This window comes from Tupaia chinensis, unplaced genomic scaffold, assembly GCF_000334495.1.
Source record: "Tupaia chinensis unplaced genomic scaffold, TupChi_1.0 Scaffold000231_2, whole genome shotgun sequence".
In the NCBI taxonomy this organism is placed as follows: domain Eukaryota; kingdom Metazoa; phylum Chordata; class Mammalia; order Scandentia; family Tupaiidae; genus Tupaia; species Tupaia belangeri.
Genome location: NW_006159707.1, coordinates 384,973 through 395,627, shown reverse-complemented (window position 1 = coordinate 395,627; position 10,655 = coordinate 384,973).

Below are 10,655 nucleotides of genomic sequence, written 5' to 3'. Positions count from 1 at the left end.
TCTAAAAGCGTGTTATGAAGAAAAAAATATAGATATATATATATATATATATATATATATATATATGATTATATATGTATTCGTGTGTATATTTATATATACACGTGTATATGTCTTCTACAGTTCTGGGTATAAAACAGGCACTAGATATACTTGATTTTTAAAAAATTATATGAAAAGCATACTATTAGTTGTTTTTATAATATTTCTGGTTTAAATCTATTTCCTCTCACTCATTTTCACAGATGGTAAGGGATCTTATTCCCATTTTACAGGAAAAAGAAGGTGAAAGAATTTTAATACACTAAGGTAAAAGGAAGCCTGTACTGACTCACCAACTGGTGAATGAGTCAGGATGTTAAATCAAAGCAAAGGTTCTGTCTGCCCACCAGAATTTATTAAAATGACCTCATGCCTCTGATGATCATTTTTTATTGAAATAATTATGTGTTATTACATGTTAGAAAAAATATATGACCAACCTGTTGATTCTGTGGTTCATGGATCTGGAGCTCAGTATGAGACCAAGAGAGGTATATGACTAAAAAGGAAAAAGAAAGATTGTTCAAATTTTTTAAAAAATGTAAGTATTCTAGTAATTGAATTTAATGATTAAGTACAGGCTCCACCATTTATCAGCTCTGTGACCTGGGACAAACTAATTGTGATACTCATTTTCTCACTTGAGAAATAGAAATTTTAATAGTAGCAGTTATTATATAGGATCGCAGGGATGATGAAATGAGTTAATACATAGTAAACACTTAAGTGTTCAATAAATGGCATTATTATTATTTCACAGCACATGCCATATATAGTTAACATCAAGTCATGACAGTAGTATGTATATAAGAAATAACTGAAGTTTGGAAAATACTGTGCTACATTCTTCCAACATTTGGGATAATGCAAACAGTAGAAATATGAGTAACTATGGAAGAAGCTTATGCTCTCAGAGCATGCAAGGAATCAAACACCCTGATACTGAAGAAAGTATGTGTCATTTCCTTGAAAACTTAGAAAGTGCCCCCTGGAAGAAAGAGATTTGGGCTTCATAAAGCCTGCCAATAAATCAGTTTCAGTCTGCAAAGTTCTTAGCATGGAGAAAACTTGCCTGAGCTCTGCCTAAACCTCTTCTGGCTTCATTCCTTATTTACAATAGAGAGCGAGCACTGGGCAGACATGAGGCCCTTTGCTAACTTAGTGAGTTATTCAATTTACTGTAGTCTTTAGATCCGTAAACTGTAGTAAATCATTGTACCTATCTCACTGAATCCAAAAAGACCTAAACACAGAGCCTAATATAAGTTAGTAAGTGTGGAATAAATCTTGTAGTTACTGTGTTTTTTACTAGCATCATTATTATTAGAACGGGGAGATAAACTGTAATGCAACATGTGAAGGAAAGTTATTATTTCTCAATAGAATTTTTAAAAATCCAGTAAATATATGGCCTAGCCTCACATATATGTATGCTTATGTTTCTGTTTACACACTTACAAATATACACATATTGCATACATATACTACAAACATTTATATTATGTATATATACTTATTCTGTCTCTGTTAATATTATAAACATACTCAAACTCTTGGTATCAATTATAATATGTATATAATATATGTATTATATATACATATATAATTCTGTATTATATATGTATATGTATATAATTACAAAATTTTTAAGATTTTACATTCTAAAAGGAGACTTTGTATCAAGTTTATACATATAATATAAAATGTTTTTAGTATTTATATGCAATATGACTTGGTATCAAATCTCCTTTTAGAATGTAAAAATTTTTTTTTTTGGAGAGGTTTTTGCTATAGGGCACGTGCGCTCGCCAGACAGAGAGAGAGAGAAAGAGAGACAGAAAGCGAGAAATCGCCCCCCAGGGGAGATGGCCACACTGCAATCCCTTCTCCTCCATTCTCCTCCTGGCATCTTGGGCATGCACGCACCTGCACCCGGCGTGAGTTTTAAGCCACCGGGTCCAGGACTCGGACTGTGGTTGACTACATGGGAGTCCAGTGACATAGCCATTATACTACTGCTGGTCCCTAGAATGTAAAATTTTTAAAACTTTGAATTATGTATGTATATACACATACACATATGTGTGTGTGTATAAAACTTAACTGATTAACACCAGTAAGGAATTTCTAAGCAATTTTCTAGAAATAACTCAAGAAAATCAAAAAGTGTATGACAGAAGATATCCCCTATAACATTATCTGTATTAGCCAAATATTGATTTTGCAAATGCTCCTCACTTAGAGGAGTATTTAGGAAAATATGTATATAAACTGGAAGCAGTTATAAGTATATTTTAAAATAATAATCATGCATATCTAAAAGATACTAAACATGTGTATAATTTAATGTAAAATATTAAAAAATTAAATTCTGTTTACATTATGGTTACAACTGTGATAAAATTCATCTGCTCGTTGACAAGAACTGTGTATAAGAACTCCCAGGTGTGAGTAACTGGCAATAATGGTAAGAATGTAAGTGCTGTTTTCTGTTTTGTTTTTTGACTTTTGTCATCTTGGTTATATTGTTTTATTAGGCAAGGTGTCAACAACAGAAGAACAACAGAGGAGAGGAAAGTGGGAAAAGGGCGCTGTTGAGATTTTTAGTTGCAAGTGAAAGAAAGTTACTCTGCCTAGTTCTAACAGAGAAAGAAGTGTGAAGGATCTTGGGTAATTCCCAGACTCTCTAGCGAGCCAGAGAACAATGCTTGAATGATAGAGCTTGCTATTCCGATGTTTTCTGTAGTGTCCTGTGACTGGCTGAGTACAGCATGCATACTCAAAGCCTTGAAACTAAAGTAGGCTGAGAAAGCAACTCTCAGATTGGGAATCAGGCTTTGTCTCAGAAGACTGGGAAATTCCCAAAGTAGGAACTTAGTTCAGAAGAAGAGTGACCAAACACTATTAGTGATAGTACTAATTAGTAGTAGCAGTATTTGTGTTCCTGTTTGTATTAGTAGCAGTAGCAACTGTAGCTGGAGTAGTAATAGCAATAGTAGCCACAGTAGCAGTAGCAGTAGTGGCGGCAGCTGTAATAGCAGGGGGTCGTAGCAGCAGCAATGATAACAGTAATAACAGCAGCTAACACCTATATAACTCGTATTATCTAACTTACTATCCACACACAGTAGCACATTTATCTTCTCCCTAACCCAAGGCAGAACTTCTATCTCTTCTCTTTCATTGTATTACCACCAATGCCTACAAGAGAGACATGAATGTAGAATATACGCAGCACATCCTAAATGAATGAACAACCCAGTGCAATGAACTCATTTTACAGACAAAAGAACTGAGGCTCAGAGAGTCCAGGTAGTTCGACTTATAAGCAGAGAAATTGTTAAGTAGGACCCAGGGCATCAGAGCCCAGAATTTCATGTGTTGACTCACTGCACTTACATGTAAACACAGCAAATACACACTGGGAGAGTTTCAACCAGGTGTGCTGCAATCAGTGAGATTTCCATCTGGATTAGCTAAAATAAAATTAAAATTTGCACTCTCCAATGGACCAAAAACTAGAAGGGCATATTTCAGGCAGAGGGAGGTAGCAGCGTATTGAGGCAGATCCTTGTGCTCACTCAGTATAATTTATCCATGTCTGGTGAGAGCTATGCCCAGAGCTAGTTATCAGTGTTTGAAAACAGACACTCCTCATTCTCGGCAGCAGCTCTCCAGGCTGGGAACTTTACAAAAAGTACAGATTCCCTAAGAAAATTTATTTCAACCAGTCTGAGAAAAGGTTAGCAACCTTCCTAAGGTTCTAGTAGAAAAATCTTCCTAGGAGTTTCTAACAGGGAGTTAAATTTAAGAATGACGACCTGCTACATGCTGCCAACTGATGGGATTCTTGCTGTGTGATTTTGGGAGATTGTTGACCTCTCTGGGTCACTTTTTCTTTGCCTGTAATAGGAAGCAGAAGAACCAAATCATTTTTAAATAGCCTTCCTACTCTAAAAGTCTGCCTTGATGGCAGTTCCATTATCATTGCCTCATCCTCCCTGTTCCAATCCCATCCACACATACCCAGTCTCAACTGTGAATAGGCACAGTGCAGAAACACACCTCTGAGGCCTTGGCCCACTTTCCATAGCACACTCACCTCTATTGCAAGCACTGACAGGCACGAGCTGAGAAAGATACAAGCCCTGTTTGAAGCATCGTGATAAGAGAAGCTGGGAGACAGGCTGAGGAGAAGAAACAGAAATATTGATCTCGGGAGCTGACAGGTTTTGCTAAAGAATCCAATGGTAGGAAGAGTGAGCTCAGACTGAAAAGTGTACAATTTCCCTGTGCAAAATTGGACTGCAGCAGATCGTCATTAAAACATTTTCTTGTGCTCACCATATCCCAGAATTCTAGACTCCCTCTCCTGATTCTGACATGGCAACCCTTGAAGTATGAAGGGCTTGTTGCTCCTGAAGCATGCAGTGTTCTTTCTCTTCTCAGTGCCTGGCCAGCTTTGCTGCTTGGCCCCCTTCTGAGCCTTGCAAATGCCTGTCCTCCCCACCCCCTTCAAGAGCCTGGTCAAGCAGACTCTGTGAACCTTGCTGGATTGCCCCAGGCAGAGTTGTCAGCCCCTCCCTCTGCTGGGCTTCAAAGGCATTGGTCTATAGCTAGTGACTTTAATGCTCTGTGTTAAAATTATTTGTTCTCATGTCTCCCCCACTAAGAAGGGCAGGTACTACATACCCAGGAGGAAGTCAGTACTCAGCAATGTCTTGCTCAATGAATGAACAGAAGAACTGAATCCAGTGAAACAAAGAAGGAAATCTTCATCCCAAGCCCTGGATTGTAGATTTAGGGTGGGTATGTGAAACCCTGCTTAAAATGTGTGACACAAACACAGGCATCTCAAAGCATCATGTCTTTTGTCACAAAGCCATCCCTATGAGCATCCACCACAACTATGATCCTCACTCTCAAGTTCTCACCAGAATTATCTGAAGGCCAGTTAAAGCACAGATTTCTGCATCCGATGCCAAAGATTCCAACATAGTAGGACTATGCGTTTCTAACAAGTTTCCAGGTCAAACTCATGCTGCTGATTTGCAGATCACACTGTGGGAACTCGAACTACTGTACCAGATTGTAGTATTCTAGTTCAAAGTCTTTGGGATGGGTAAGATGGTTGATCCTACACCTAGTTTTTTTCTGTAGCACTATTTTGAATCCCTCTGCTGGCTTCTGATGCTATTCAGTCTTCCTTGAGGACATTGAGAGTTGTGTTCTTTCGATCTTGCTGACTCTGCACCATGAAGTTACATGACCTTATGCAGGAACGTGATGCATTCTGGCTGTAGAAGTTGGGGAAAACCTACTGTAAGAGAAGAGGCTAGAACTGGCTACTTTAAGTGTGGTAGAATGGACTAACCAGACAAAGTTCAACAAAGAGAGAAATTTGAAAACAGGTATGGGAGGCAACCTGAAAATTAAGAATTTCATTTGGACTGTAGCAAGTGCCATTGAACCTTTAGAGTATGTATCGACCTAGTGGCCCCCCTTTCCCCTACAACCCAGCCCTCCAGTCAACTAGGACCATGGGTGTGCTTGAACGCCTGCCATGTTTCAGGTCAACTCAGGGTCCGAATCCCAGTCTTCCATGTGACTCTGACACATGTACTAATTTACATTCCCACAAACAATATGTTAAAGTTCTGTTTCTCCACATCTTTGTCAGTATTTGTTATTTTTTATCTTTTTGATACTATCCACCCTAACTGGGGTGAGGTAGCATCTCTTTGTAGAGTTGATTTGTATTTCCTTGATAGTAATTTTTGAACCCAATAGCAAACAAACAAAACTACCTGACTTCTTTTTTTTTTTGAGAGGATTTTCCTACAGGGTGCATGCGCTCGCCAGAAAGACAGAGAGAGACAGAGAGATAGAAAACGAGAAATCATCCCCCAGGGGGTATGGCCATGCTGCAATCCCTTCTCCTCCATTCTCCTCTCAGGATCTTGGGCACGCATGCACAAGCGCCTGGCGTGAGTTTAAGCCACCGGGTCTGGGATGCGAACAGCGGTCGACTACGTGGGAGTCCAGTGACATAGCTAATTACACTAACTGCTGGTCCCAAAACTACCTGACTTTTAAGAGTGGGCAAAAGACTTAAATAGACATTTCTTAAAAAAAAAAAATAGTAGTAGCCAAAAAGTGTATGAAAAAAGGTTCAACTTCACTATAAATTTGGAGAAGCACAAATATTCAGTCATCCCTAGGACCTAGCACAATACCTGGCATGTAGTAGAGGCTGAATACCTCCCTGTTGGATGAATTAATTCAGAATTCCCAAAACTGATCTCCTTCACAGAAAGCCTTAAGGGAAACAAGATCTTAAATTCCTTCAGGAAAAGAAAAAATTGAATGATCAAACTAAAATATTCTTTCTTCTTCACATTTTTATCATAATGGATACAGCTCAGTTCCTTCATGATGAATGCTAAGTGACAAACAATGGATGCTTTCCCATTACCTTCCAAAGGCTGGCTTTCAGAATGCTTTGTCAGCCAGGACTTTCCCTGGCCAGAGTTTATTCTGTCATTCTGTCCACAAGGTTTTGTCCCAGAGACCTCTAGGGAGTGTAGTCTGAATCTCTACCCAGAAATCTCCCTCCTAGAGCCCTCAGTGTACTCTGACGTTTGAGACCAGAATTCTTCCTCTTGGCAGCTGTGGAAGGTGTAATCTAGCTTTTCGGTGGTGTTATTTTTCTTTTCAAGGCCTCTACCATGAATTCTACCCCAGTGGAAGTAGTATTGCTAACAAGGAAGCTGGGAATTTTCTTAAGGTATTGCACCCAGAAGTTTTTCTTTCTGCAGGCAAATGGTTAGTGTATCCTGTGTTTGCACCTAGAAGTCTTTCTTTCCGTGGTTTCTTGGTAGCGTCGTCTGCAGATTCTGTCTAGAAACCTTCCTCCTGGCTACCCAAGAATGTGAATTTTGTTGAGTTGTCTAAACTTAGTGCTCCCAGAAGTTTCTAGGCCATGGAGTCTGAAGTTCATGCCCAGAATTCTTCTTCCTTGTGACTCTGGAAAGTATACTCCAGCTTTATGGTGGCTATGTTCTTTCCTAGGCTTCTGGGTTATGTAGACTTAGCTCTACACAGAAGGTTTCCTCCCAGATGGCTCTGGGTAATGTAGTCTGGCATTTCTTCCTGGAACTCTTGGCCTAGAGATTCTAGGTAGTACACTCTGTCATTCTATGGAAGTGTTCCTCCCAAGGAGGACTGGGTAATCTTTTATGAATCTCAGTCCAGAGGTCTCCCATCCTAGAGCACACTAACTAGTGTAGTCTGGTGTGTATTCCCAGAATTCTTCCTCCTGTTGATTCTGGGAAGTGTCTTCTGGTTTTCTGGTAGCACATTTCCCACCCCACCCCCTAGGCCTCTGGGTGGGGTAGTCTGAAGATTTATTTCAAAGTCAACCTTTCAGAGTCTACTGGGTAGCGTTATCTTTGTCACTACCTGTACTTTTCACTTAAAAACTTTGCTGTGGTTGTGTCATCTAGATTTTCTGCCCAGAATTCCTCTTTCTGGAAACTGATGAAAATGCATTCTAGGTTTCTGGTGATAATTTTTCTTTCTTTTTCTTTCTCTTTCTCTTTTTCTTCTTCTTCTTCTTCTTTTTTTTTTTTTTTTCCACCCCTCTGTGTTTTTCAGTTGAAGCCCCTCCCAAAATTCTTCCTCCTTCCAGGGTCTTCTGGGTAGTGTAGTCTTTGCCTGTACATGGAGTTCTGCACCTAGAAACCTTTAGGTTTCGGCTTCTTTGTCTCATGCCAGAATCCTTTCTCCAATGTTTAGATGTGTATTCTGAACATCTGGTCAGAAGTTTCACACATGCTAGCCACTGGTTAGTACAGTCTGTGGTTCTAGCAGAAGCTCTTCCAGGAAGGTGTTCTTCCAGCTGACTCTGTGTAATACAGTCTTGTGTTTCTTCCAAGGACTCTTCCCCTGGCCAGTGTAGGACATTTATTCTCTTGTTCTGTCTGGCAGTTATCCTCCCAGAGACTTCTGGGTAGTGTAATCTGAATCTCTATCCAGAAGTCTCCTCCGGTAGAAACCACCAGCTAGTGTAGTCTGGTGTGTGTGGCCAGGATGTTTCCTCCTGGGCAGCTATGGAAAGTGTGCTCTAGCTTTGCAGAGGGGCATTTTCTTTCCAAGGTCTTTGTGTAGTGTATTCAGGATTCTGCTCCGAAATCTAAGTATCTTCTTGGTTTGGGCTCTATCTGGACATGTTGCTCCCAGAAGCTTCAGGGTTTTGTAGTCTGGCATTACCTACCAGAAGTGTTGCTCCCAGGGGCTCTGGGAATTTTCTTAAGGTATTGTGGCCAGAAGTTTTCTTTCTGCAGGCCACTGGTTAGTGTATCCTGTGCTTGCACCTAGAAATCTTTCTTTAAATGGCGTCTTGGTAGGGTTTGTCTGGTGTTTCTGCCTAGAAACCTTTCTCCTGGGCACTCAAAAAAGTACATTTTGTGGTTTTGTCTAAAATTAGTGCTCCCAAAGTTTTCTAGGCCATGTGGTCTGATGTTCATGTCCAGAATCCTTTCTCCCTGTGAGTCTGGATAAAGTATACTCCAGCTTTCTGGTGGCTATGTTTGTTTGTTTCTTTCTTTCTTTCTTTCTTTCTTTCTTTCTTTTTTATTATTTTTGGAGAGGTTTTTGCCATAGGGTGCGTACGCTCGCCAGACAGACAGAGAGAGACAGAGAGACAGAAAGCGAGAAATCACCCCCAAGGGGGATGGCCACACCACAGTCCCTTCTCCTCCATTCTCCTCTTGGGATCCTGGGCACGCATGCACACGTGCCCAGCGTGACTTTAAGCCACCAGGTCCGGGACTTGAACCGCAGTCGACTACGTGAGAGTCCAGCGACATAGCCATTATGCTAACTGCTGGTCCCTCTGGTGGCTATGTTTCTCTCCTACGCTTCTGGGTTACATAGACTTAGCTCTACACAGAAGGTTTCCTCCCAGATGGCTCTGGGTAATGTAGTCTGGCATTTCTTCCTGGAACTCTTTGCCCAGAGAGTCTAGGTAGTACACTCTGTCGTTCTATGGAAAAGTTTTCCTCCCAAGGGTTACTGGGTAGTCTTTTCTGAATCTTAATCTGAAAGTCTCCCATCACAGAGTCCACTAGCTAATGTAGTCTGGCATATATCCCCAGAATTCCTCCTGTTGATTCTGGGAAGTGTTTTATGGTTTGCTGATAGCAAGTTTTCTTACCTAGACTTCTGGATAGTCTGAAGATTTATTTCAAAGTCAACCTTCCAGAATTTACCAGGTAGTATAGTCATTGTCACAAGCTGTACTTTTTGCTCAAAAACATCACTATGTTTGTGTGGTCCACCATCTCTGCCCAGAATTTCTCTTTCTGGCGACTGACCGAAATGGACTTGGGCTTTCTGGTGACTTTTCTTCTTGGCAGACTTCTGTTTTCCAGTCAACGCTCTCCCCAGAATTCTTCCTCCCAGTGTCTTCTGGGTAGTATCATTCACTGTATACAGAATTCTTGCTCCCAGAAACCTTTAGGTTTTGGCATCTGTGTTTCATGCAAGAAGTATTTCTCCAATAGATTCTGGAGTGTGTATTTGGCATTCTGGTCAGAAGTTTTCCATCTGCAGGGCTCTGGTTAGTACAGTCTATTATTTTAGCTATAAGTCTCTTTTCTTTCAGAGGAGTTAGGGTAGTGTTATTGGGTGTTTCTGCCCAGAAAACTTCCTGCTGGACTCTCTAGAAAGTGTATTCTGTCGTTCTGACAGGATTCATCTTCTCAGAGGTTTCTAGGTGGTGTAGTCCAGCATTTCAACAACACTGTAAAGTGTACTCTGGCTTTTCAGGGGCTAGATTTCCTTTCTAGGCTTCTGGATAATGTAGTCTGAAGCTCAACCAGGAAGGCACTTTTCCAGATGGCTCTGTATAATCTAGTCTGACATTGCATCCGAGGACCCTTCCCTTGGCCAGTCTATTTATAAACTTACTATATCAGTAAGTTTATTCTGTCATTCTGTCTGGAAGTTTTCCTCCCAGAGACTTCTGGTTGTGTAGTCTAAATCTCTACCTACAAGTCTCCCTCCTGGAGGCCTCTAGCTAGTAGTCTAGCATTTCTGGCCAGAATGTTTCTCCTGGCAGCTATGGTAAATGTACTCTAGGTTTTAGGTGGCATAATTTATTTTCAAGGTCTCCGGGTAGTGTACTTGAGACTCTACACCAGATTCTTCTTCCTTAATGTCTTCTGGATAGTGCAGTTTGGCCCTGCCTGGACGTCACACTCCCAGAAATATCAGGGATTTGTAGTCTGGCATTAGCTTCCAGATGCATTACTCCCGGGGACTGAGACAATTTTTTTATGGCATTGTGACTGGAGGTTTGCTTTCTGCAGGCCTCTGGTTAGTATATCCTGTGGTACACACAGAAGTCTTTCATTCAGTGCCTTCTGGGTAGCGTAGTCAGGCCTTTCTGCCTAGAAACCTTCCTCCTGGCCACTCGAGGAAGGAAAGTGCTCTCATTTTGTCTGAAATGAATACTCCCAGAAGTTTCTAGGCAGTGTAGTCTGATGTTCATGCCAAGAATTCTTCCTCCTTATGATTCTAGAAAGAGTACCCAGGTTCCTAGTGGCTAT